We start from the raw sequence: 23,876 nt of genomic DNA on the forward strand, positions 1-23,876 counted from the left end.
CAACAACTCTGACATCCAGGTAAATGGAAGGAAAATGGATACGGGAGTTGTGTGTTCATAATGCCACTTTGCCACCCTGAAATCTATGCAGATAATCTACTTGGAAGGCTTTGAGCCCCAGTGGAATACAGAATCATGTAAGTATCCTGCATTGATTTACAGCACCTGCTACAGCTGCCTGGATCTTGGCAGGCATTTTCTCTCCTGCCAAATGCTGTTGCAATTGCTGGGCAGATCTAGATGGAGGTTATATTTACTGGACATGTTTATAATCTGCAGAGTGATCTAAGCCATAGAAAGCTAATTTCCCAAAGATCAATGACTAAGGGAGGATTTCAGAGGTTATCCTCTTTATCCAATTTCCTGTGTCCTAATGAGATGGCTGAAACCTGTTTGGAATCTTTCTGATTAGGAACTCTTGTGAGAGTCAATAAAGAATATGACATTCATAAATCTAAATAAGAGGTGACTTGGCCGCCTGTATAGTGATTCATGCCATGAGAAGCCTTTCCCCTGCCCCCAGCAGGATGTGTCATGGGTGACTGACCTGAGACAAGGTCAGACTTGAACCAAGAGTCTTGAGAGGACTTGGCCTCTCCTGGTTAATTCAAAGGACTCTTCTGGCTGTTAGAATGCATTGTGTACATTTTTTACTTTTCTTGATTTAATTCAATTCAATTGCCATTCAATTCAAACAAAATGTATTTGTTAAATGATTATTATGTTTTCCAATTAAGAAGGATGACAGAAAAATTAACTCTAATGGTATATGGCAAGCATCATTATATAGATCTAAAAAAGTGTTATCAAAGATGATGATAATCATAATAGCTAATGTATTTGAGTACTTACTGTGTCGGTCAGTGTGCTAAGCACTTCACACATGTTATTTTATTTAATCCTAACAAATTCATGAATTAGGTCTTATACCTATTTTATAGATGAAGAAAGTGTGACTTAGATGCATTAATTAACTTTCAGTGTTAACAAAATCCTTCCCATATCCCATATTCCCCTCTCGCTTCTTTTGCCCCCTCTCAGCTAAACTTCTAGGAAAAACTTGTCTGCCTTTATCATCTCTACTTCTTTACCTCCCATTTGTTTCTCAACCCATTCAGTTAGGCTTCTGCCACTGCCATCAAAATGAAAATTAAACAGGCTCATCAATTCCTCCACATGTCCAAATACAGTATTTTTATTTCACTGGATTGCTCACCACCTTTTGCCACCATTAACCACTTCCTTCTGGAGACAGTATCTTCTCTTGGTTTTTTGTACCACATATGCCTGTGTTTCCTCTGGAATCATGAGCTGCTTATCTCCATTTGATAGCACCTCTTCCTCTGCCTAATTTCTCATTACTGGAGCATTTTAGTTTGGGTTCTGGGTCATCTGCTCTTGCCCCTGGATTCTGCCCTATGTCAGGGATTTTTTAAACATTGTTGGTACCACGTACATTTTTGGCAGTCTCATGAAGCCTGTAGACTCAAAGTCCATAAAATACCCTGGATATCTCTCAGTATCCGAGATGTAGTTCTTACAAATGGGAACTCTTGTTTCCCATCCGCAAATTTGTTTTTCCTTCAGTCTTGTCCATTCATCATAGAAGTCATCTATGATTCCTCATTTATCCTAAAACACAAACCTGATACTATCCATTAGCATGTCTTGGCAATTTCATCTTCACACCATCCCAGATCTTCTCACTTTTTCCTTCTCTCCACTGCCACCCTGCTGTCACCCCTTGGGTGATGCTTAATACATGTTTAGTGTATGAAGAAAGGTTTGGAATGGGGAAAATAAAGCGACACACTGAATCACTAGGGGACACGTAATACTCTAGGCAAGACTCAAGATAGAGCAGGGACAGTCTGAACTGAAGATGAGAAGGATGAATTTTAAATATAAGTATGTAAGTGTGTACAATGGAAAATACACACAAAGAATTAAGAGTTACAAATGCCTATTAAGTGTAATTGGGTTGTTTGAAGCTGTCTTTTAAAAATTTCCATTTCTTTTTAAATAGACTTTTACCTCATGTTCTGTGAAGTCTTTTGGAGACAGTAAATCATATTGTTTGGGAAATTTAAGGGTGGGAATGGGAATAAAACTGAAAAGAGGAATCTTTCCTAGATTAAGCTGACAATGAAACAGCTTTCTTCAGTCATTTCTCTCCAGACATTAGTCAAACAAACAGGTGAGCACCAGATAGTTTGAGTAGCAGCTGGAACAGTTCAATAAGAGTCTCCCTCTAGCCTCTCCTTACTTCTGAATAAGCAAAGTTAAGCTAGAGTCAACTCGTCAACTTCTCTAATATTCTGTATTGTTCTGAGGTTTAAGGCTGTTTTTTTTTTTTTTTTTTTTTTTCTTGGCTGCCTAGGCTCTCTGATTAACTGAGATTAATCTCTATCATCCTGTGTAAGCTAAACCCTAAATTACATAATATGTTTTCTATCCTTATGCCATATGCCTTCTACATCAGGGATGACTCCAGAGACAACAAAAGCAAGCTGTGTTTTTACTGATTTTGCAAACTTGCATTCATCAGCCTTGGGCATTTTGGCCTCCCCAGTGTCAGTATGGTGTTTTAATAGCTGAGAAAAACAACAGAAATATAAAGAGAGGACACTGTGAAAATCACTTTCCAAACTGACTTGTATTGCAACTGCCTCACATCTAAGTAATGGAAAATAATAGTGATTAGGATAAGGCAGTGCATTGCATTTGGTGACAGTTAATCCTCTTATTAACCTCATGGTCATATTTCGCTCACCTGTGAGGTTGGAAGGACTGTGTGAGAATGTTGTCATTCCTGTTTCTCTGTTCATTGGGAAAGTTGGGAAAATAGCTCTAAAAATAAAAGAGTTCCAGGTTGAAATGCCTTTGAGGTTGACTGTTCTCTCTGGAGATGCATGTTTGCCTTGTGTCCTCATTCACGCTTTGAGTTTGGGTACCCACTCTTTGAGGCCTCATTCTCTTCCCTTTGGAGGATTTTCTTTTCACCTGAGCAGTCATCGGTAAGGGAAAAGTCAGTGGGGTGGTTCAGCTGTGTGGTATACTGCATTGATAAATGGAGGCAGAGCCCTGCTCCAGCCCCATGAGTTGGAACAACCTACAAAGCATTTCTGGCAGTGAGCCAAGGAGGTGATCCCTCCTCTAGGGGAAAAAAGTCAATGGCTGAGATTGCAGTTCTCCATCCCCTCGCTGGGCTGATTCATACAGCAGCATTGACACTGAGGTCTCAGGAGAACTGTTCTTTTCCCAGTCCAGCTAAAAATATCCAAATTCAGATTTATAATGTCAGGAGCTGATAAATTTGCCTAGGAAATGCAAGCAGTGTCATTGCCGTGCTAGGAAATCTATTCTGATGAATTGATGAGGGAAAGAAATTCCAAACATAGCAGAGTCCCCGAGTGCCACTTCCCCTGGGATAGTGAGCAAAATGAACATGTTTTCCTTGCCATTGAAGTTCCCTTTTTCAAACATAGTAAAAAGTAGAATATTCCAGATTGAAACGGAATATGGAAAGTGCCTTTTTGATCAAAAGCATGACATGACATAAAACTAAATCTTATGGCCTGTAAAATATTTTTGCTTTCTGTCAAGCAAGGGATTCCTTTTTAAAATACTCTTTCGCTAAGACAAAAATTACACTTCCATAGCCCTACATTTCTGTGGTGACTTCTGATTCAATCAGGATCTTTTAATTTTGGAACTCAGTAAGAAACCAACTTTCTTACTTTCCTACAGCTTTTGTTTGGACTTTCAGAATCTAAGTTGATATTACTGTCTGCTGCTAACCAGTCCTTTCCTCTCTTCAGTTGGTCAATGGATTCTCAGGAGTGTCATAGGATTTTTCCTCCATACCAACTGGCTTGAAATGATTTGGCATGGGCTTCAACTCTAATTTATTCAGTATCCCTTTAGCACCTACTAGATACCAAGTATCATGACTGGCACTTTTCTGAAATGATGAAGGTGCCGTGGGGACAGATGGACGTGTAATGAACTTATTATAAATCAAATCATAAGCATAATAATTGATATTGAACAATTGCTATGAGAATTGAACAGAGGAAATGCTTCTGCTGGGAAAAGACCAGGAAGGCATCAGAGAAGAAGTAAAATCTGTGGTTGGGGTGATACAATGGGTGAGTACTAGCAGTTTCTCAGGGGAGCAGAGTATGTCTAACAGAGACCAGCATGACACTAAGTTAGGAAAAGTACCACCTGCCTTAGGGACTTAAATAAGATATTTGAAGTGTTTAAATAATTTTTTTTCTCACTTGGATTTTGGCTTTTGCCAAACAACTAACAAACAACTGTCACATTTGATCTAATTATTTTAGATCATTAACTTTGAAAATTGCTGTTTGTATGATTTCCTACCTTGGCCTTGTGCCTATTATGAGCTGACATCTAATGAACAGGTGGATGGTACATTCCTGGAACTTTGCCCTTGTCAAACACTTGACCCAGACCACGAAATGTCATGGTAGCTTTCCCTACTGAAACCTTCTGGACTTACATCTCAGTAATGATGTTCTAATGATCTAACATGCTATGCCATCATTTGTTGATTCATAAAGTCAGGAGATAAACACTAACATTATTATCACTGTCTCCTTGAATGAAAATTGAAGGCTAGACTTTTAATTTTAGGCAGATTTTCTTGACCCAATTCTTTGCATTCAAAAATGTTTAGGTATTTCATTCTCATGGACCTACCTCTTCATATGCTTTCTTCTGAATCAGGCAGTAATTTGTAGGTTTGGGCCTCAATTTCAATAGCAAGTGAGCCCCCAAATTGGTAAAAAACAAAAGGGTTTTTTTTTTCTGAGATTCAATAGGTAATACAGCATACCAAAATTTCATGTAATTTAAAAAGATAATGTAGCATAGATATGCATGCTGAAGTATTTAGGGGAAGTAGAAAGATGTCTGCAATTTATTTTGAAATGTGTCAACAAATATGATGGATGGATAGAGGGATAGATAAATGGGTGGATATGCTTGAAAGAAAATATATAAAAATGTTAGTGGTACCATCTGGGTATAAAATATAGCTATTGATTCTAAAATTATTTTAACTTTGTGGAATGTTTGAAATTTTTACAATATGTTGGAGGAGAAAGATAAGGTAGCAAAGAATTAAATTGGTAGAGGTGCTTGTATAAGAATGATAAGATACTTAAAGTGAAGAGAAATTTCTCTGACTTATGAAAATGTAGACACAAATATAGTTGTGTCTGTGAGTCAAAGTACACAATCTTTCTTCTCCATTAGCTTATGAATCTGTCAGATGAGAAAAAAGATCATCCTAGGAGAAAGAGTAGTTCACTGTAAAGGCCAGAACTTTAGTCTACTTGGCAATATATAAATAGAATTTTGGGGTTTATTTTTAGTATAAAACACTGATATTTTCCCCAAATAAGGCCATTTCTGCCTTCTCAGTCATTTCAACATACATTGAGCACTTCCTGTATTCCTGGCACGGTGCTAAGAACTGGGGCTTTAACTTCAGAACTTAACATCAAGAATGGAGAAAGAGAACAAGAGGGTGATGTCACACCAGGGAAAGGACTTAAAATGTGCTGTGAGAGCCCTGAAGAGGGAGAGGTTCCTGGCTTGTTAGCTCTGATTTGGGGCAGGCTACTAAACTTTTTTGTGCCTTAGTATTTTCATCTATAAAATCTGGCCAATAATAAATGTTAAACTACTGTCCGTTAAATAGCAGGACCTTCATAAATGGTCACTAATATCTTTAACCCAGAGAGGAAGATCAAATTAGGAAACAAACAAAAAAATAACACAGCCATAACATTTGTTTGACAGACATCCTTCTTTTTCCCATCCCTCCTCTGTACCCCATCTTTTGTTGCCTTAGTAGAATGATGAAATCACAGGCCTGGAGCTGGAACAGACCTAGCCCTAGATTTGAGACAGATATTCCATTCCAACCCTCATTTAGAGATGAAGACACTGAAATGACTTGAGAAAAGTGACTTGTCTCGGGTCCCATAGCTAGTCAATGGCAAAGTGGTGAACATGTAGGATTATAAAGATTTTATTGGAGAGAGAGGTTGAAGAAAAGTTCTTCGGAAATATAGTTTATGCTTTCTTAGGATGTAAGAGAGAAAGTGCTCAGAAACTTTTTTATTATTAGAAGAGAATGTGTTTTAGTGTACCTAAACACATTACATTAGTAGGCTCTCAAGAGGCATTTGTTGACTTGTATTGCATTAAACCTCTCCTGCTAATTGTCTGCATAGCATGGTTAACCCTTGTAATGTGGGCAACCGTTTCTTTAATTAAATTAGTTTTTAATTCTTTTAATTATAATTTGGTGTCTATAATTGGCAGAATCTATATCTCTTAACCCCACATAGATTTATGAAGTTAAGGGTAGCGAAGATTGCTTCTCTCTTTGTGAAAATGGAATGAGTATTCTTGTAACATCTCTATATTTGTATCTTATTTGATCTGTGGGACATAGCACATTTCCTTGACAAGATAGTGATTGCCCCCGAGACTTGTCAATTCACAACTTTGAATTAAGGTCTCTAGGTGTTCTAATTATCAGAGCCAATGACCCCCACTGGCTTTGAACTCCAATACTTTGGCTGGACAGTTCACTCAAAGCAAAGATAGAGATTCTTTATACTAGAGGAGAATATTTCTTATCACAGAGGAGAGGAAGAAGGAGAATAAGAGAAATAGAGGGAGTGGAGGGGACAAGAGAAGCAGAAAGAGAAAGAGAGAGAATAAGTGAGATGTCACTGCAAATTGTTTTTAAATTATTTAGCTGATAGTATTAGGTTGGTATAAAAATAGTTGTGCTTTTTGCCATTAAATAGTAATGGCATTATTAAAATTGGCGTTATTAAAAGTAACGGCAAAACTGTAATTACTTTTGCACCAACCTACTATTAAATTTTATAAAAATAAAAGTCATATAAGAGACTAAGCAAAACCACAATAAAATAAATCAGTTGAAAATTGGTGAATGAAATAGGATCTCCACAAAGAATGCTGCAGAATAGTTTAGAAACACTGAAAGATATTTCTAACATGCAATACAGATCCTTTCATGCTTCAGCTGAGAAGCTGGTATAAATAGAAAAGTGAATGTACAGTCTCAAAATCTCAGACCAGAAAACATTCTAGAGCACAAGTTCTAAGACACAAGAAAGAGAGAAGGACTCACTCACACTCTACTTGGGAATGGACTGGTTTTTGCTCCATTGAGCAGACTGCACTGTTGAGTAACAAGGTAGATCTGATGAGAAGTTGAGACAGAGGCACCACATGATGAAGAATCTAGGCTGTCTGTGCTTTTTGGAATCTCAGAAAGAGGTCAGGGAGCCCTTCTGACTTCAGGAGGTAAATGATTTTCCCATTGTTTGCTGTTCCTTCCCAGCCTCAAAAAGTAGGGATGCAGGCAGCTGCTTCTGAGGGTGATATTTTTTTAAATTTAAAAGTTCCACCTGGGCATGATGCAGTTGCTTATGGCTGTAACCTCGGCACTTTGGGAGGCTGAGGCACGTGGATCCTTGAGCCCAGGAGTTCGAGACCATCCTGGGCAACATAGTGAGATCGTCTCTACTTAAAAAAAAAGAAAAAATCAGCCTGGCATGGTAGTATGTGCCTGTAGTCCCAGATACCAGGGAGGCTCAGGTGGGAGGATCACTTTAGTCTGGGAGATCAAGGCTGCAGTGAGCCATGATCATAGCACTCCATTCCATCCCAGGTTACAGAGTGAGAACCTGTCTCAAAACAAAAACAAAAACAAAAACAAAACAAAACAAAAACCTTGGAAAGGTCTATAGTTTCATCTTATGCATTATTACCCCATATACTGATAAAATTCAAGTCCCTTCATACAACCCAAACAGCTGATAATGTGGCCCATAATTGTGAATTCCCCAAGTCCAGCATTTGAAAAGACAATTTAAAAAATGAGAGAGAAAGAGAGTCAGTGCTGGTAAGTATGAGGTAATGTGAATGTGTAGGCACAGGGTGATTTTATAACTGGGAAGAAAAGGAGGGAGAAGCTAACTTTCATTAAGAGTCTTCTAGGCTAGGTGCGGTGGCTCACACCTGTAATCCCAGCACTTTGGGAGGCTGAGGCGGGTGGATCACGAGGTCCCCATGCATTTTCTATGACATTGGTTGTATGTCATCTAGCTCATGACTTTCCAGCAATTTCGTGGGTAAAAGATGTATAATAATCTGACATTCAAACCAGTATACTTTTGCCTGTGTTGGCTGCTCTAGGTAAAACTATTGGCTAAATGAGGTTTGGAGAATAGGTGTGAATTTTCATTATTCATTCCCTTTTGAGAATCATCCAAATCATATTATTTCTACCAGCGTGAAATAGAGGGGGGAAAAAAACCCCTAGGTTTCTGGAAATATTGACTATGGGATACAAGGCACATTTAGATGTTAAAAGTGATAGTTGCCAAATTTGTCAAATGCCAAAATGTTCTTATGTATAAAAAAGTTGGGGAATTTTTGCCAGAAAATTATGAGTTTTGCACTGGCCAATTTAAATCAAAAGAGTTTTTTTTTTTCTTCTTGTCTTTGGCAGGTTTTAAAAAGGGGGGTCCCTGAGAGGAGGTGAAATGAGACCTAGAAGCAATTTTTACTGTAAGACACACATACCCATGCACTAACCTGCTTTCATATAGTTACCTGTACATGCCACATTTCATGATTAAAATACAGGCCAGAAAAATATGGTGCACTGGGCTATGTATGAGTCCCATTCTCTATTTTTTTTCCTAAGTGGATTTTATGTTACCTATTTAGTCTGTAATGACCATAAGCCACTCCAGCCAACTTGTTTTAAAGCTCAGAGAGAAATAGGTCACTAAACAATAGAATAATAATGTGACCACATATTTAACTTTCTAGTACCCACATTTCCAAAACGTAATTTCAATTTCATCCAGAACTATCATTTCAACATGTCATTAATGTAAAACACTGTTAATGAGGTACTTTGAATTTTTTAGTGGTAGGTCTTCAAAATCTGGTGTAAATTTGCACTGTCAGCCCATCACAATTCAGTCAAGCCCACATTTCAAGTGCTCAGTGAACACATTTGTCTAGTGGCTCCTGTATTGGATGGCACAGGTGTAGACTAGGAAAGCATTCATTCTTGGTGTTTATTTAATATTTTCTCTGTCTTCCATCATTTCTTACATTAAGTTGTAGAGAGAGAGCACCATTTCTACCCCATCAGAGAACATGAAGGGACCCAGAGAAGAATATATTGAGTTGACTACCTACCTCACAGAGGACCTCTGCATGACTTTTAGTTGAAGGAAACTGCCTTCACTTTTTCCAGGAAGATTAAATCCTCTCTGCCATTCAGTTTAATACCAATGTGCAAGGCATCAATAGAGACCACATAGATAGATAGATAGATAGATAGACAGACAGATAAATAGACAGATAGACAGACAGAGATATTTGTGTGTGTGTGTTTGTGTGTGTGTTGTGTATGTGTTTGTATCCATAAGTACATGAAGAATTGGCATACATCCCAGAACACAACAGACCGAAACTCCTGATTAAGGATAATAGGTAAATGAACATCCAATAAAATCCTGTTTGTGTTTTTAAACAAAATTAAAAGACTAAAATAAGAACAGAATATAAGAAAGAATAAGAAGAAAGCCTTACATGGCAATAATCAATTTGTGTACCATTTTGTTACTTCCTGGCCTTCTGCAATTTAAAGGAAAAAAAAATTACCACCATCAAGCAAATGCCTTATCATAATAGGGCACAATTCTTTCCATGCTGTGGCTCTATTGGCATTTTTAAATGTGTCATGTGTGGCTGGCTTGTGGGCTACAACATGTAGACTTACTTAGAAGAGAAAGACTGGCATAAACTTTTGAGGATCCATCCTCTATGGAGAATGTAGCGACTATGCTATTGCTCTAAATGGAGACAGAGTCTTGCATGGCAGGAAGCTTCCTAAGGTGTCCACTTGAGTCATGAGCCTTAGAGGTCTTTGCAGAGGAGGGAAATAAGCCTTTGCATTAGGAAAATATGCTTTACTATTATGTAAGTTCTGGGATCAACTGATACAAAAGTTGGCAGAAATCAAAATTTTAAGTTTTTCCTATGTGTGGACCTATGATACAATCAAGTTTTTATTCAATTTGTAACTCCTGAATTCATTCATCAGGAGTCCTGTAGGAAGCTAAACAGAACTGGCAGGTCTGTCATTTGGATTTGTTGTGATTGTGAGTATTTAGTTCCCTGCAATTAAAAACATCTGTGGGACAATAGACTTTCAAGTCAGGAGATGGTTGGGTCCTTGCTTCTGCTTCTTAGCTAATCTGTAACTTTGGAAATCACTCTGAATCTTATTTTGTTTACATCTATTAAACGTAAGCTCTCTCTCATAGCATTGCAATGAGGAAAAAATGAAGGCATGTATCTGAAGTATCTGCTAAAGAGCCCAGCACATACTGATTGCTCAATAAATACCAGTTTCTTTCCCTTTTACTACTCTAAAAATTTCTTGGTTGTATTTTCTGCTCCTGAGCTCTGTGTCTTGAAAAGTTCTGTTGGCATACACATTGGACTTGGTTGCTTATGTTAAAATGATCTATTCTTGTCTCTATTTTGTATTAATGAATACCATTAATCTGATTACAAGTATAAAACTATCAGTCAGGTTTCTAAAAAGTTATTAAAACATCTATGTATTATGTACTTCCCATATTCCAGTACTAGGCTCTGGAGAAACAATAATGAATAATACAGCTATTGCCCTAAAGAGCCTTCACCAATCCTGTCTGTGGTTCAGAGTCTACAGGCAATGTCAATTTGTCATCATCATGCTGAATGGGGAGAAGTTTAGAATAATCCCAGGAGAACGTAAGACCAACTCCTGGCCCCGTCTTGATGGGTCATGGAAGAACACCAGGTACTATCCTGAATTGAAATAATTCTAGCTCATAGTTAATCTATAAAGCCTTATCCAGATAAATTGGAGATTATCTTTAAGCATTTTGAAATATTAAGCATAGCCTGCTGGCCCTGAATGACATTTTAAAGAATCCACAGATGCAGAGTTTGCAGATGGGCAGCTACGATTTTCGAGTATTCAGGAACTGGGTTTTCTGAGAAGAGCAAAGTGGAAAGGGAGAATGACTTAATTAGTTCTGTCCTTTACAAACAGTCTGCAAAGGCAGTGTTGCAAAGTAATCCAAGTGAAAAATCATGGGAGACTTCAATGAAAGCATGCCTGGGAATGAAGAAGGCAGATTTAGTAGGATTACTAATGACAGGTTGGATGGAAGATGTAAAAGAGAAGAAATCTATATTGCTATGATCCATTAAGTCTCATTGTCTACTTTTAACACTTAATGGGGTGGTGGTGTTGTTATTCTAGGCTGTCCTTTATGAGGTTGGGGTTCTTCTCTGACAGGTGCTGAAGCTGTGGGAACAAATGAGTTCATCTAGGGAGTGAGCAAGGAGGAAGACTAGGGATGCTCAGGGATTCTACACCATGGAGGAGGCTGCAAAGGAGATCCATTTTCTTCTAAATCATTCTGATGGGCTTCTGGATGGCTTTCAGTCTCTGGCCAGCTGCTGATGGAAAGCTCTCCCCTTTGATGAAGATTAATCATCAAACCCAGGAGATAATTTTATTCTGCTCTTCTGAGTCATGTTAGATTCAAGAACAATTAACTTTATTTTCCCCAAATCTTGTATCTCTTGGGAATCTTCCAATAACTTTGGTTTCCAGTCTAGGGAGCTACTTTTGGCAGCTTGTTGTCAAAGAAGTGATAATTCTTAAAGCTTAGAGTGCTAAACTCTAACTCAGTTGGGAATCGAAACCTTTCCAGTGAGGGGCTCAGCCCCAAACACCTGGGACTGTTCTTTCTCCTTTCACCCTCAGGTACAGGAGTGTTACATAAAATGGCACTAATCCACTTCTACAGTTTTTGTGTTATTAAGCAATATATTAAGATTTAATAATAAGAAAATGGTTGTTTTCTCACTGAGCAGTTATTATTTGTTGTACTATTTCTACTCATTTACCTTAGGTTTGCTTTGGCCGTTTCAATTTAGTAGATGTCTAATGATATGCCTGTCAGTGAAACTTTAGAGATGACTTTCAGTCCTTGGAAATATTTTTTTTGCAGTTTTAAGAAGCAAGACTTGAGAAGATGATTTGCGTTAAGAGGTTTGTGTGAATTGAGTGTGGGCTTAAATTAAAAGTAACTTAATTTACTTAGAGTAGTAGAATCTAGTGCATTTAAATTGGTTGAGAGGTGCAGACTTCGCTTTGGAAGTCCCTGTAAATCGATGCCAATAGAGGAAAAAGTATTCTCTGTTCTCTTGCTGTTCCTTTTTGAAGGGTTCAGAAGGTTGGAAGAGCATCCAAATCAGTATAATCAGACCTATTAGATCCTAGCAAAGAATTTTAAATACATACATCTTTTTGCATATTGATTCTGGCAATTTAACCCTCAATTTAAAATCAGAAAGGTTGTTCAAGTGAGTACAACGTCTCACTCTGCACGGTATTAAGAAATAGATCTGCTGAAACTAATAAAGGAATTCCATTGTTGTCTCCTCCATTTAAAAAAACTCTATCTGAAATACTGGTTAGAATTTTTATAAAAGTAGTATCTCACTGATGTACAAAATAATTTGTGTAAACTATAAGTAGACAAAGATGTAGGGTTGTATCACTTCTTTGATAAGATATTGATCTTGTATGTTCAGCCAATGCTAGGCTTAAAAAAAGGGCCTTGTAAAATTTTCTATGAAATCTGTATGCCTCCCTCCACCAGATACTTCTTTACCAACTGAGATTGGAGTATGACAAAGAAAATGAAGCATGAAGGGAAAACTAGGAGCTTCGAGAATCTAAGATTCATAAACAATTATAACAACATTTGCTCACTTTCAATTGTGCAAATGACTAAATCTTTTAATGAAGCATAGTGACCCACCTGACACATATATAACAACACATAATACAAAATAAAATTAAATTTGTCAAAGCAATATAGACCACCCACTACTAGTAGATTATGTTTGGTTTTGGATTTTCATATATTTTATCCATATCTGTTTCCTTCCACTGGAACTTTATGGAGGCATTGCTCGTGAACTTCGGCAAATCTTTTTTGGTGTGTCTGAAAGAAAATCCCAAAGCCGGTTACTAAGATGTTTGAAAGTCATATTCTTCTTCAAACTGTGTAGAAATAGCTATCAGGAAATAAGTGGTTATAATTTTTTATTTAAAATGGCATATTTAGGGAAGAGAATATATAAGTTTGAAAAACTCCGGTCTCCTCTAATACATTGCTGCCCATGACTAACAGGGTCAAAATCGTCTACAGAAAACAACCTGATCTCAATTTCCTCAGACAATTCAGCTAGTAAAATGGCGTGACTGACCTAGAGTTACAGAGATAACTCCTACTGCTGATCTCTCTCAAGCAGTGACCCCCTGGTTGACAAACAATCACACATTATTTATTAAACTTCTATTTAATAATAGGAGTTATGGAGTTACCAACATTAAGTGAAGAGTCCTTGTTTTCAAACTTTGTAGATTAGTCATTAACTAATAAACTAGTATATTTATCAAGAGATGCTCAGTGATGGTCTGAAAAATCCCTAAAGGAGATAGGGAGAGAATTGAAGTATAGAATAAAACGACCTACATGGGACCTTCAAACTTGGAGATTTTTTGTACTTTCGAAAAATACTTTTGCTGTCGTTTAATGTCCAAATCCAATCCCTTGTCTAGGGAACCAGTTTGGATTAAAGAAAATTTTAAAAATACAGAAGCAATCAATATCTAATTCATTTAAGTCCTGTTTCTTCCCAAGCCTGCTGGGTATAAGCCTGGAGTTGCCTGCCATTTCTCTTATATTCAAGCACTTTGGGAAAGGAGCCATTTTTTTTAAGATCTATTTTCTCCCTGAAGCTTGGGAGCTATATCTATATAAAAAGAGATGACATACTAGGCCTAGCGTACTAAAACCTTTTCTAAGAGAATCAATATAGCTTTGGGAAGCCTCATTTATATTTAAAGGAGAAAAGAGACAAAAGTAGAAGTGGACATAACATATGATGTAGACATTGAAAAATACAAGAAATGATTTAAAAGTGACTGCTTGTTCTTATATTCCCAGTGCCTTGTAATTTGACTTGGGGGGATGTTCTAGATCTCCGTTGAATGTGTTCTCTCTCTACGAAACAAACAAAAAAAACTATTCTGAGATTTGTCTTTCTTGTATTGATTACAATCATCTATCAATGCCCTGAAAATTTTCTGTACTGACCAACAGTGACACAGCTCATGGCTGTTAACTAGTACAGGCTGTGCCAAGGAAACAATAGGGCTAATTAGCAGACATGAAAATGAATCACTGATTTAATTTTCCTCCTGGTCTAATCAACAAAATGCATCAGCTAAATATTTTGATCCATTATTTCAAGTGAATAGAATGTGCTTTTATATTATTTCAATTTCAATTCCTTGAATATTGGAATTTTTGATTTTTGGGTAGCCTTAGAATACATCAGTGCCTAGGGGTATAAGTAACATATTAACGGTTTGTAAGCCAATGAAACCAGTAATTATTGCATAATTTAAATTAACTTGTGGTATACAAAATGCCATAATATTTCCACGTGCATGGTGGCTTTCAAAATCAAAATAAGGTGAGCCAATTTCAATTTATGACAATTGTATATCTCCTCTCTTTCCTTTGTGAAAGAAGTCCTTTATTTCATCCTCACTGGTGTTATACTTGTCTCCTTTCTGCTTGGTGAAACAATCACAGTTTGTAATTTCACTTTCTGACCATCAAATGCAATAAAATGAAACAGTTTGTGCTTTTCTTGTACTTTCCGCTATCAGGGGTGACTTGTTGAAAGAGCTCAGCAGAAGGAGTTATCTCCATAACTCTAGGTCAGTCATGCCGTTTTAATAGGTGAATTGTCTGAGGAAATTGAGATCCGGCTGTTTTCTGTAGGCAAGTTCGATCCTGTTGGTAACAGGTAGAAAATGTATTGGAGGAGACTGAGATTTTTCAAACTTACATATTCTCTTCCCTAAACATGGCACTGGCTGGCTGAGATGCTACCTTATAAATGTGATAAATTACACCAGTCTGTAACTCTAGACTCCTGTCCTGGATAGCAGGATCACTTAGACTGAGAGCTGTCTGTCTTCCCAGCCCGCATGGCCACAGGATCAGAGAAGGTCATGGTGAAGCAGAGTAGAAACAACTGCAAAGCAAAGAAGAAAGTCCAATAGTGTAAGATGTGATGAATAGTGTTGTGAAACACAGCTAGTGCCAGTAAGACTCCTACATCATAGAAGTCTAGGAAGATACAAGCAAGTGCCGTCATAGGCAGATAAATGAAGTAGACATTGTTTTGAGACAGAAGCAAGCTGACATTATCAGTGAAGCTTACTATAAAGAGCAAAAGGCTGAGTGCACTGGCTCATGCCTGTAATTCCAGCAGTTTGGGAGGCCAAGGCGGGAAGATTACTTGAGTTCAGGAGTTCAAGAGCAGTCTGGTGAGACCTTCATCTCTACAAAAATAAAATTTAAAACTACCTGGGCATGGTGGTGCAGGCCTGTAGTCCCAGCTACTTGGGAGGCTGAGGCAGGAGGATCCAGTGAGCCTGGGAGGTCTAGGCTGCAGTGAGCCATGACAGCACCACTGAGCCTTGGTGACAGAGCAAGACCCTGTATGAAAAACAACAACAAAAAACAGCAAAGACCCTATTACTTCAATGGGAAAAACCGCAATTACTTTTGGGCCAGCCTAATGATAACTTGACAGAGATAATTTTATTCCCCGCAAGCTACGAGGTTGTTTTTCTTGAACAGATAAGGTAACTGAGCCACATAAAAATTAAGTTACTTGTCTAGAGACACCCAGCTGATAAGTAAGAGAGCAGACATTTCTACTCAGGCAATCTGACTCCAAAGCTCATGGTGCTGAAGCAGGTCATGAAAGGTCTGTTTATGACACATTTGAATAAGGCAGCATGACAATAGGACAAAAAGTACACAAGACAAAAGCTCCATTGTTAGGGCCAAAGCATAGGAGCAAACTTGGGCCAGTGATGGAGCAACTTCGACTGAGTTTGTAGCCAAGAGCTTGTTAACATCTTTCCAATTCCAAGACAGAATTAGTCCTAAGGAATTATGAACGTGGTATTCCATGGTATATATATACTACATTTTCTTTATCCTCTAGTCAACTGGTGATGGACATTGAAGTTGGTTTCATATACAAGAGCAGACAGCCGGGCGTGGTGGCTCAAGCCTGTAATCCCAGCACTTTGGGAGGCCGAGGCGGGCGGATCACGAGGTCAGGAGATCGAGACCATCCTGGCTAACACAGTGAAACCCCATCTCTACTAAAAAAGACAAAAAAATTAGCTGAGCGTGGTGGTGGGCACCTGTAGTCCCAGCTACTCAGGAGGCTGAGGCAGGAGAATGGCGTGAACCCTGGAGGCAGAGCTTGCAGTAAGCCGAGATCACGCCACTGCACTCCAGCCTGGGCAACAGAGCGAGACTCCGTCTCCCAAAAAAAAAAAGCAGACGTCTTTTTTTTTTTTTTTTTTTTTGAGACAGAGTCTTACTCTGTCCCCCAGGCTGAAGTGCAGTGGTGTGATCTCAGCTCACAGCAACGTCTGCGTCCTAGATTCAAGCGATTCTCCTGCCTCAGCTTCCTGAATAGCTGGGATTACAGGTGCACGTCACCATACCCAGGTAATTTTTGTATTTTCAATAGAGATGGAGTTTCACCACGTTGGCCAGGCTGGTCTTGAACTCCCAACCTCAGGTGATCCACCCGCCTCGGCCTCCCAAAGTGCTGGGATTTCAGGTGTGAGCCACTGTGCCCAGCCAGATGTCTTTTTTAATATGATGATTTATTTTCTTTTAGGTAAATACCCAGTAGTGGTATTGCTAGGTCAGTGATAGCTCTATTTTTAGTTCCTTGAGATATCTTCATACTGTTTTCTAGACAGGTTGAACCAATCTACATTCCCAACAGTGTATAAATGTTCCCTTTTCTCCACATCAACATCTGTTGTTTTTTTGACTTTTTAATGATAGCCACTCTGACTGGTATAAGATGGTATCTCAGTGTGGCTTTAAATTGCATTTCCATGAAAAAGAATGAAATCATGTCCTTTGCAGCAACGTGGATGGAGCTGGGAGCCATTATCCTACGTGAACTAACTGAGAAGCAGAAAATCAAATATCTCATGTTCTCATTTATAGGTGGGAGCTAAACAACGTGCACATATGCACATAAAGATGGAAATAATAGATACTGGAGACCACAAAAATGGGGAGGGAGAGAAAGCTGAGGATTGAAAGATTATCTGTTGGATAAAATCTTAATTATTTGGATGTATATAGAAAGCCCAATCTTCACCATTACACAATATACTCATGTAACAAACATGCACATGTACCCCCAAAACTAAAACTAAAGAAACAAGAGTTGTGAACAGCTGGATCCCCATGAGAGGCAGATGACCATAACTAGGAAGAAAAGGAGAAAAAAAGTGCAATGTCAGGAAACATTTTTGTAACTTAGGCTGAATCTTGTGTTTCTGCAACTTACCTACCTGTTACCATATAGAAATTTAGGGATCCAAACCACAAAGATTCTGAGGGCCTATTCATCTCTCCTAGACTTGCTTTTGCATTCTGGAGTAATAATCTGGCAAAAGCAATAAGAGTAGAGACATATTTATGATTATTCTTAAATCTGTGTGTAGAAAAATACAAGAATATCTACTTCAAAAACCCGCATGAAGACATTTGATAGTTAGCCAAAATTCAAGAGACACCTAATCTTTGAAAGCTGCCCATTAGGCTGGTGCATAACTACATCCCATTATTTGAAATTGCACCTATATATATTTGAGACATTTATCCTATTATCCCTGATTACAATTTCCCCACTACAGTTCACTGCACAGTGCTTCCTTAGAGAGCTGCTTAATACATTTCAATCTTAGAAGGTCAAGATTCCCTCAGCCAATTCCAAACTGCATTTTCCCATTGAATAGAAGTGGCACGTTCTGGATCTAGTGAGAATAACCTATGTATATTACTTTGAAGTAATACAGGTGGGCCATTATAGCAGAAAGAAGTTGAGTAAATGTTGATATTGAAGAAGGTTCATAAAATATTTGAACACAACTGCAACCCATACCCAATTCTCAGTGGTTGTTTTTATAGACCATGAAATCATAGCTAAAGTCAACTTCGGTTCTGCCCTAATTGAGAGCCACAAATAACCCTAAACCATAGATAACTCAAATGCATTTTTACTTGGCTTTTGAATGCTTTTTATGATAATTTGCACAGCACATTGCTCTTCTAATTATGTTTTGTTTGGGATCATATTAAAATTAACTTTTATTTAGTGATTATGTGCTATCTGATAAGTTAAACAGGAGCCCTGGGAGTGTATTGAAAAACCAGGCTGTGGATGGCCTTCAGTATTTTACACAAAGAAAAGCAAAATCGTTAAGAAGGCATTAAAAATGGAAAGGATGTAACTAGTGGGCAAATAGCTCCAGGACCTCAGTTGCATGAACTTAGTATTTCTCTTTCCTCCTTCTCCTCTGCTCCCTCCTCCACGCCCTCTTTCTAGTCTCTATTTCGTTTTCCCTTTTCCTTATCCTTCTCCTCCATCTTTTTTATTCTTGCTTGGAGGCATGGAAAGAAACTCAAAAGAAAAGGAGACCTCTGTAGTGCATCCACACTCAGCCTTGGGTAGTGAGAAGTACTCAGGTCTGAGTAGCCTCAGACAGTGGAGTCAGAAGCAAGATGAATGGTCAGGGGTTGTAATAGGAATGATCAGGGCTGCAAGTAAGGTGGTAGGTCAAAACCCGGCAACAAAGAGAGAGCCCAGGCCCACCTTCTGGAGGTTCAGCTTTTAATTTCGGTTCCTTCAAGTGCTGTGGAAAAGACTAGACCTGATCCCTCAGTTCTTCATATTCCCTCATAAACACTGGCCAGAGGGGAATCACATCTCTCCCTTTGGTTAATTTCCTCCAATATTGCTAAGACAAGGAATTTCAAAATTTTCAACAAATATTAAGAAAAAAGAAACAAATAAAGAAAATAAGACAGGCAAAAATAAGTATGCATGCCAAATATAAGTTTTCCAATATCATACACTGACACTGATTCATCATCACTAGCTGTCAGGAGGGAGTGCTGTATTGAGAAGGATTTAGCAACCCAGAATGTCCTAACTGGCTTGGCTCCTGTCTGCTGTGGGTAAAGGAAAAGCAGGGAGTGCTGACAAGTCTGCTTTGTATTTGCCACCCTTTGCAAATAGGTACTCACCCTATTCCCAAAAAGCTAATATAAATTACATATCAGTTTATTTGTGTTTGATTTATTATATAATTATGGTTAGAATAATTCACATAATTATGACCAGAAGCCCAAAAGAGCAGAGACCCTGACTGATTTGTTTCATGGATACCTCCAGCATCTAGAACAGGACATGACATATAGTACCCCTTCAACCAGTAGTTGCCTGACTTTTCTGCCCTCATTTAAAAATCCTGTCTCTGAACCTTCAGGCGTCATCATATACTATCATAAGTGATTTCCTGAGCTTCCCAAACCCAGGAAGAATCCACATTCTATTTCTTATATTTTTTTCTATCTGTATAGCAGCATCAAAGTGGGCACTGGTTTTTAGTTTGAGGGATATGCCACTTCTGCAACCAGCTGGCATAAATGTGGCAATGAACACAATAACAGAGGCTGTTCTCCCAGTCAGGGAAGAGGCATTACCACTTAGAGACCTATACTATAACTGTGCCTTTACCATCACTTGCATGTAAGAATGCAGGTCTCTATGTCTCTATGTTTGAAGAGTGATATCTGCTCACAGCATCTCACCTCCTCCTCAGCTCACCCAGGATTTGAGCACTCTCTCCACTTCCTTTTCAACCATGGTAGTCTAATCATTGGCACACCACCAGTTAGTTGATTGAAGCCCTTTACAATTCCTGCGTAGAGAGATGCCATAATGACTTTTCCAGGAGTTTCCATGTCATCTGTTTACTCCATGCGACATTCCTTCCATCTGTTTACTCTCAGTTTTATTTTATTTTTTGGTAACTTCATACGGCAGATGAAAGTACTGTGAAGTTTCTTCGCAAAACCGTAATATTTTTTTACTATGTTGCACGATAACCTCAGGAAACATGAAAATCTAAGAATTTAATACCAATATCACTTTGGGATCATTTTTTAAAGCAGTAAAAGCCTTTGTGTTCATGTTGTTTCACTTTTCAGAGGAATTCGTAGCTTTTTATTGATGTAAGCTATTTCATAACCCTGTCAAGGTGCTTTGAGGAAGAAGTTAACTGATTGAACATCAACAAATCCTGGAATGTTTGGTGCTAATGATCTCAGAAGGGGCCCTGCCTGATGTATATTCCACCTGAGCACTCCTTACCAAATATTGGTCTTGCCTTACTCTGCAGTGATTGGTTCTGATCACTACAGAGAAAGCATGGAAGCTCATTTTACAAGGCTGCATGTGTGCCTGGCTGCTACCTAGATGCATGCCCTTCTTGCACAGGTGAATCCATTCTTAGGTTTTTCTCTCCCTTGCTCTACTCCCTTACACAGAAACCTAATTTACCTGTTTCTTTCTTAAGCTCTTCATTTCAGAAAAATTTCAATAAGGAAAATTTTAAAACCCCTCCTTTAGGATGTCTCTCTTATTTCTGCCAACTTTTTGAAGTATGTGTGCTCTGGGCAGGGGAGGGGACAGGAAGTGTATGTGACAAAGATCAGTCAGACAAAACACTCCTGGCATGATTTCCATTTTAGAGTTGTGAAACTGAAGAATGGGCAGGTAAACTGATATTTTCTATACGTTGTGAGACCGTAATTCATTGATTTGTTTACCTCAATGAAGCATACATAAAATAATTGATAAATTATTTTATCAATAATTTGGTAATTTCCTCTTGGGGCTAATTGAATATAGTGAGTATAACTGAGTATACTGTGGGTGGCTTTCAAGCATATCTTTCCAATTTTCACTATTTTAGTACCCTGGCTAGAAAATGATAATCTGATAGTGAAAATATTAATTCATCCTCTACAGGGGTTCTGAAGATACAAACTTCTCAGTAAATTCAGATATAGCTTACAACCATTTTCAGGATATAATAAAGAAGAACTAAAGGTATCTCTTTGGTTTTCCAAATATCAGTCACATAAATGGCTTCCAAGTCTTCATTTCCTTAAGTTCATTTCCTGCTACCCTATGGACATTGCTACCCTCTCCTTATCTGGGTTACAAACAAATGGTTGACGGCATTTTAATAACAAAGATTAACCAGGTTGCCATGTTAAGGACAGATGGGAGATGCAGTTCTGGAAGGTAGCCTAGACAAGGTGATGGTCTTTGCAGGAAGTTCTCAGGTGTCTACAATAGGAAGCAGAAGTGGGCCTGAGCAAAAGTCACATGAGCTTACAGCACCCTGTGCAGTCAAACTCTCAACTTCACTTAAGCATTGTCTTTGCTTTGCTTCTGCCCACTCAGCCTGGTCTGTTACCACCCACTGTTCTGAGCAGCTCTTCAGCTGCACATCTACTGTCCTGCTCTGCCCTGCAATAGGATGATGGGTAGGACTGTTGTACCCACAGTTTACATGTCCTTACCCTCCAAGTAAACTGTGGGTATAGTGTTTCCTACCTACCATCCTTCTCAAATGCAGGAAGCATGGTTTGGACAGCTGAAGCCTTAGCAATCATTCCAAGCTGCAGCATCTCCTTGGGCCTCAGGCAAACACCCATATCAAAACAACTTGAAGACAATTTTAGTTACCTTCAGGTTAATAATTTCCTTTTTCTTTTCTTCTTATCATCCCTGAAACTCCCCCAAGCATTATGCAAGGTGTGAGCTCTTTTTGGTTAGTAAACTTCACGTTTCATCTCCTTTGTGTGTGCTTCCCCAATCTCGTCAACTTCTGCTGGTTTAACTCGAAGCCCAAATTTCTTATTTGTAGATGGTTAACAAATCTTCCACATTCTCTGCATTTTCTTCCTGCATTTGGAACCTGGGTTTCCTTTAAGGACACTAACTCCTTGAAGCCACACTCCCCCTTTCTCACACACATACACACATGCTCAGAGAATGAGGGTGACTCTCTGGCAGCTTCCACCTTTCCCACTAGAGTTTTCAAATATTTGCCACACTATGCCAATGCCAAAATATGTATAATAATCTATCCTTCGGAGGCTTCTCCACTTGAGCTGCTCACAATTTACCCCTCCTTGTAACTCACAAGGAGTTACAAGGCCTTGGAAATGTCCCCGCATCGACAGCCACAAGTGAAATAGTCACCAGGTTCATGGTCTTACTTGAATCCCTGTCATGCAGGGATTTCTTCGTTTGCTTGGAATGACGCATCAAACAGCCTAGCTTTATAGTTCCTTGACCTCAGCTCTTCCCAGGACTTTTATCTCCATATGTCGACAGGAATCTACTTTCTTGGCACTTGTTACTAACTGGAACTGTATCTATTATCCTTTTCAACAAGAACCTCTCATATCTCAGCATCCTTCTAAGGCTCGCTTACTATTTGACCTCTTCTGTACTTCCAACTTTGAGCCTTTTATTCCCTTCCTATTTGCAAGCTTCCTAGGCTTCATTTTTAGGACCCCAATGTTGATCACTTGAATTTCCCTTTTACCAGCTCGCTGACTCCCTTGGCCTTTCAACTCATCCTTTTTACAAACCCCTGGAGCAGGTCTCTCATTGCCCTTCACCACTCCTGCAGCCAGTCAGAACAGCTGGTCAAATGAATACAGCAATGGACTCACTCATTTATACGGACAGTGTTCACCTGACCTGCCATCACAGTGTGATTCCATAGGCCTTGCAAGTTCATGTTGACTATATATCCCACTCTTCTCCCTCAGAGCTAGAGATAACAGCACTGAAAATGACCAAACCTCCTTATCAGGACTGGTAAATTAAACTGTTTTAAAAAGTTATCTTTATATGTGCATATACATAATATATAACTTCACAGAAATGAATAAATATGATTACACTATATTTATAAATTTATAGGGAGAAATGTAGCAATCTGAATTCTTTTCCTTTCTGGTTTAGCTTCCAGTTCCCCTCTTCCCATTCTCCACGCCAACATCATCCCTCACTTCATAAACATACACCTAGAAGAACTATGTCAATTATCTAGACTGTATCTGGGATTTTTTCCCAAGTTCATATGCTTAAAATATGTAAACACTCATGCATATAAACCCATATACTTATAAACACACATGCATACTGTGGATATATAGGATTTGGGGCCTTTGTTTTAAAAAATGAGATCATAATATACACATCGTTTGTTTCTTGCTTTTGTCATTAGATATCTTGCAGATATCACTCTAGATGAAAAGGTTTCATCCTAAATAATTTTTAGATCTAATTATTAACTTGTTCCTTCATATAAACTCATAAACATTTATTGAGCACCTACCATATGCCACACTGAAGGCTGGGGTTTATTCAAATTTCAGAATTGAGAAGGGAATAGAGAGATTCACAGTCCAGCTCTCTTACAGAATAGATAGAAAATCAAGGCTCTGTAAATATTTGTGATTTATTCAAAGTCAAGCAGCCAGTTGATGCCATGTCTCAAATCAAAATGTAGCTCTTGTAGTCCCCAAGTCCAGTCCTCTTTTAATCATACTATTCAGAATCCCATAAATTAGCATACAATTACTTACAACTTCATGTGAAAACATATTACAACATAAGATAAATCTTCA

General features: G+C 38.4%; 1 protein-coding gene across 6 annotated transcripts in view; it reads left to right on the top strand.

Moving 5' to 3' along the window:
- Positions 1-23,876, top strand: part of NRG1 (neuregulin 1) — a 1,129,346-nt gene that overhangs the window by 304,507 nt on the left and 800,963 nt on the right. The gene's annotated exons all lie outside the window — the stretch shown is intronic.

Source organism: Theropithecus gelada, chromosome 8, assembly GCF_003255815.1.
Source record: "Theropithecus gelada isolate Dixy chromosome 8, Tgel_1.0, whole genome shotgun sequence".
In the NCBI taxonomy this organism is placed as follows: domain Eukaryota; kingdom Metazoa; phylum Chordata; class Mammalia; order Primates; family Cercopithecidae; genus Theropithecus; species Theropithecus gelada.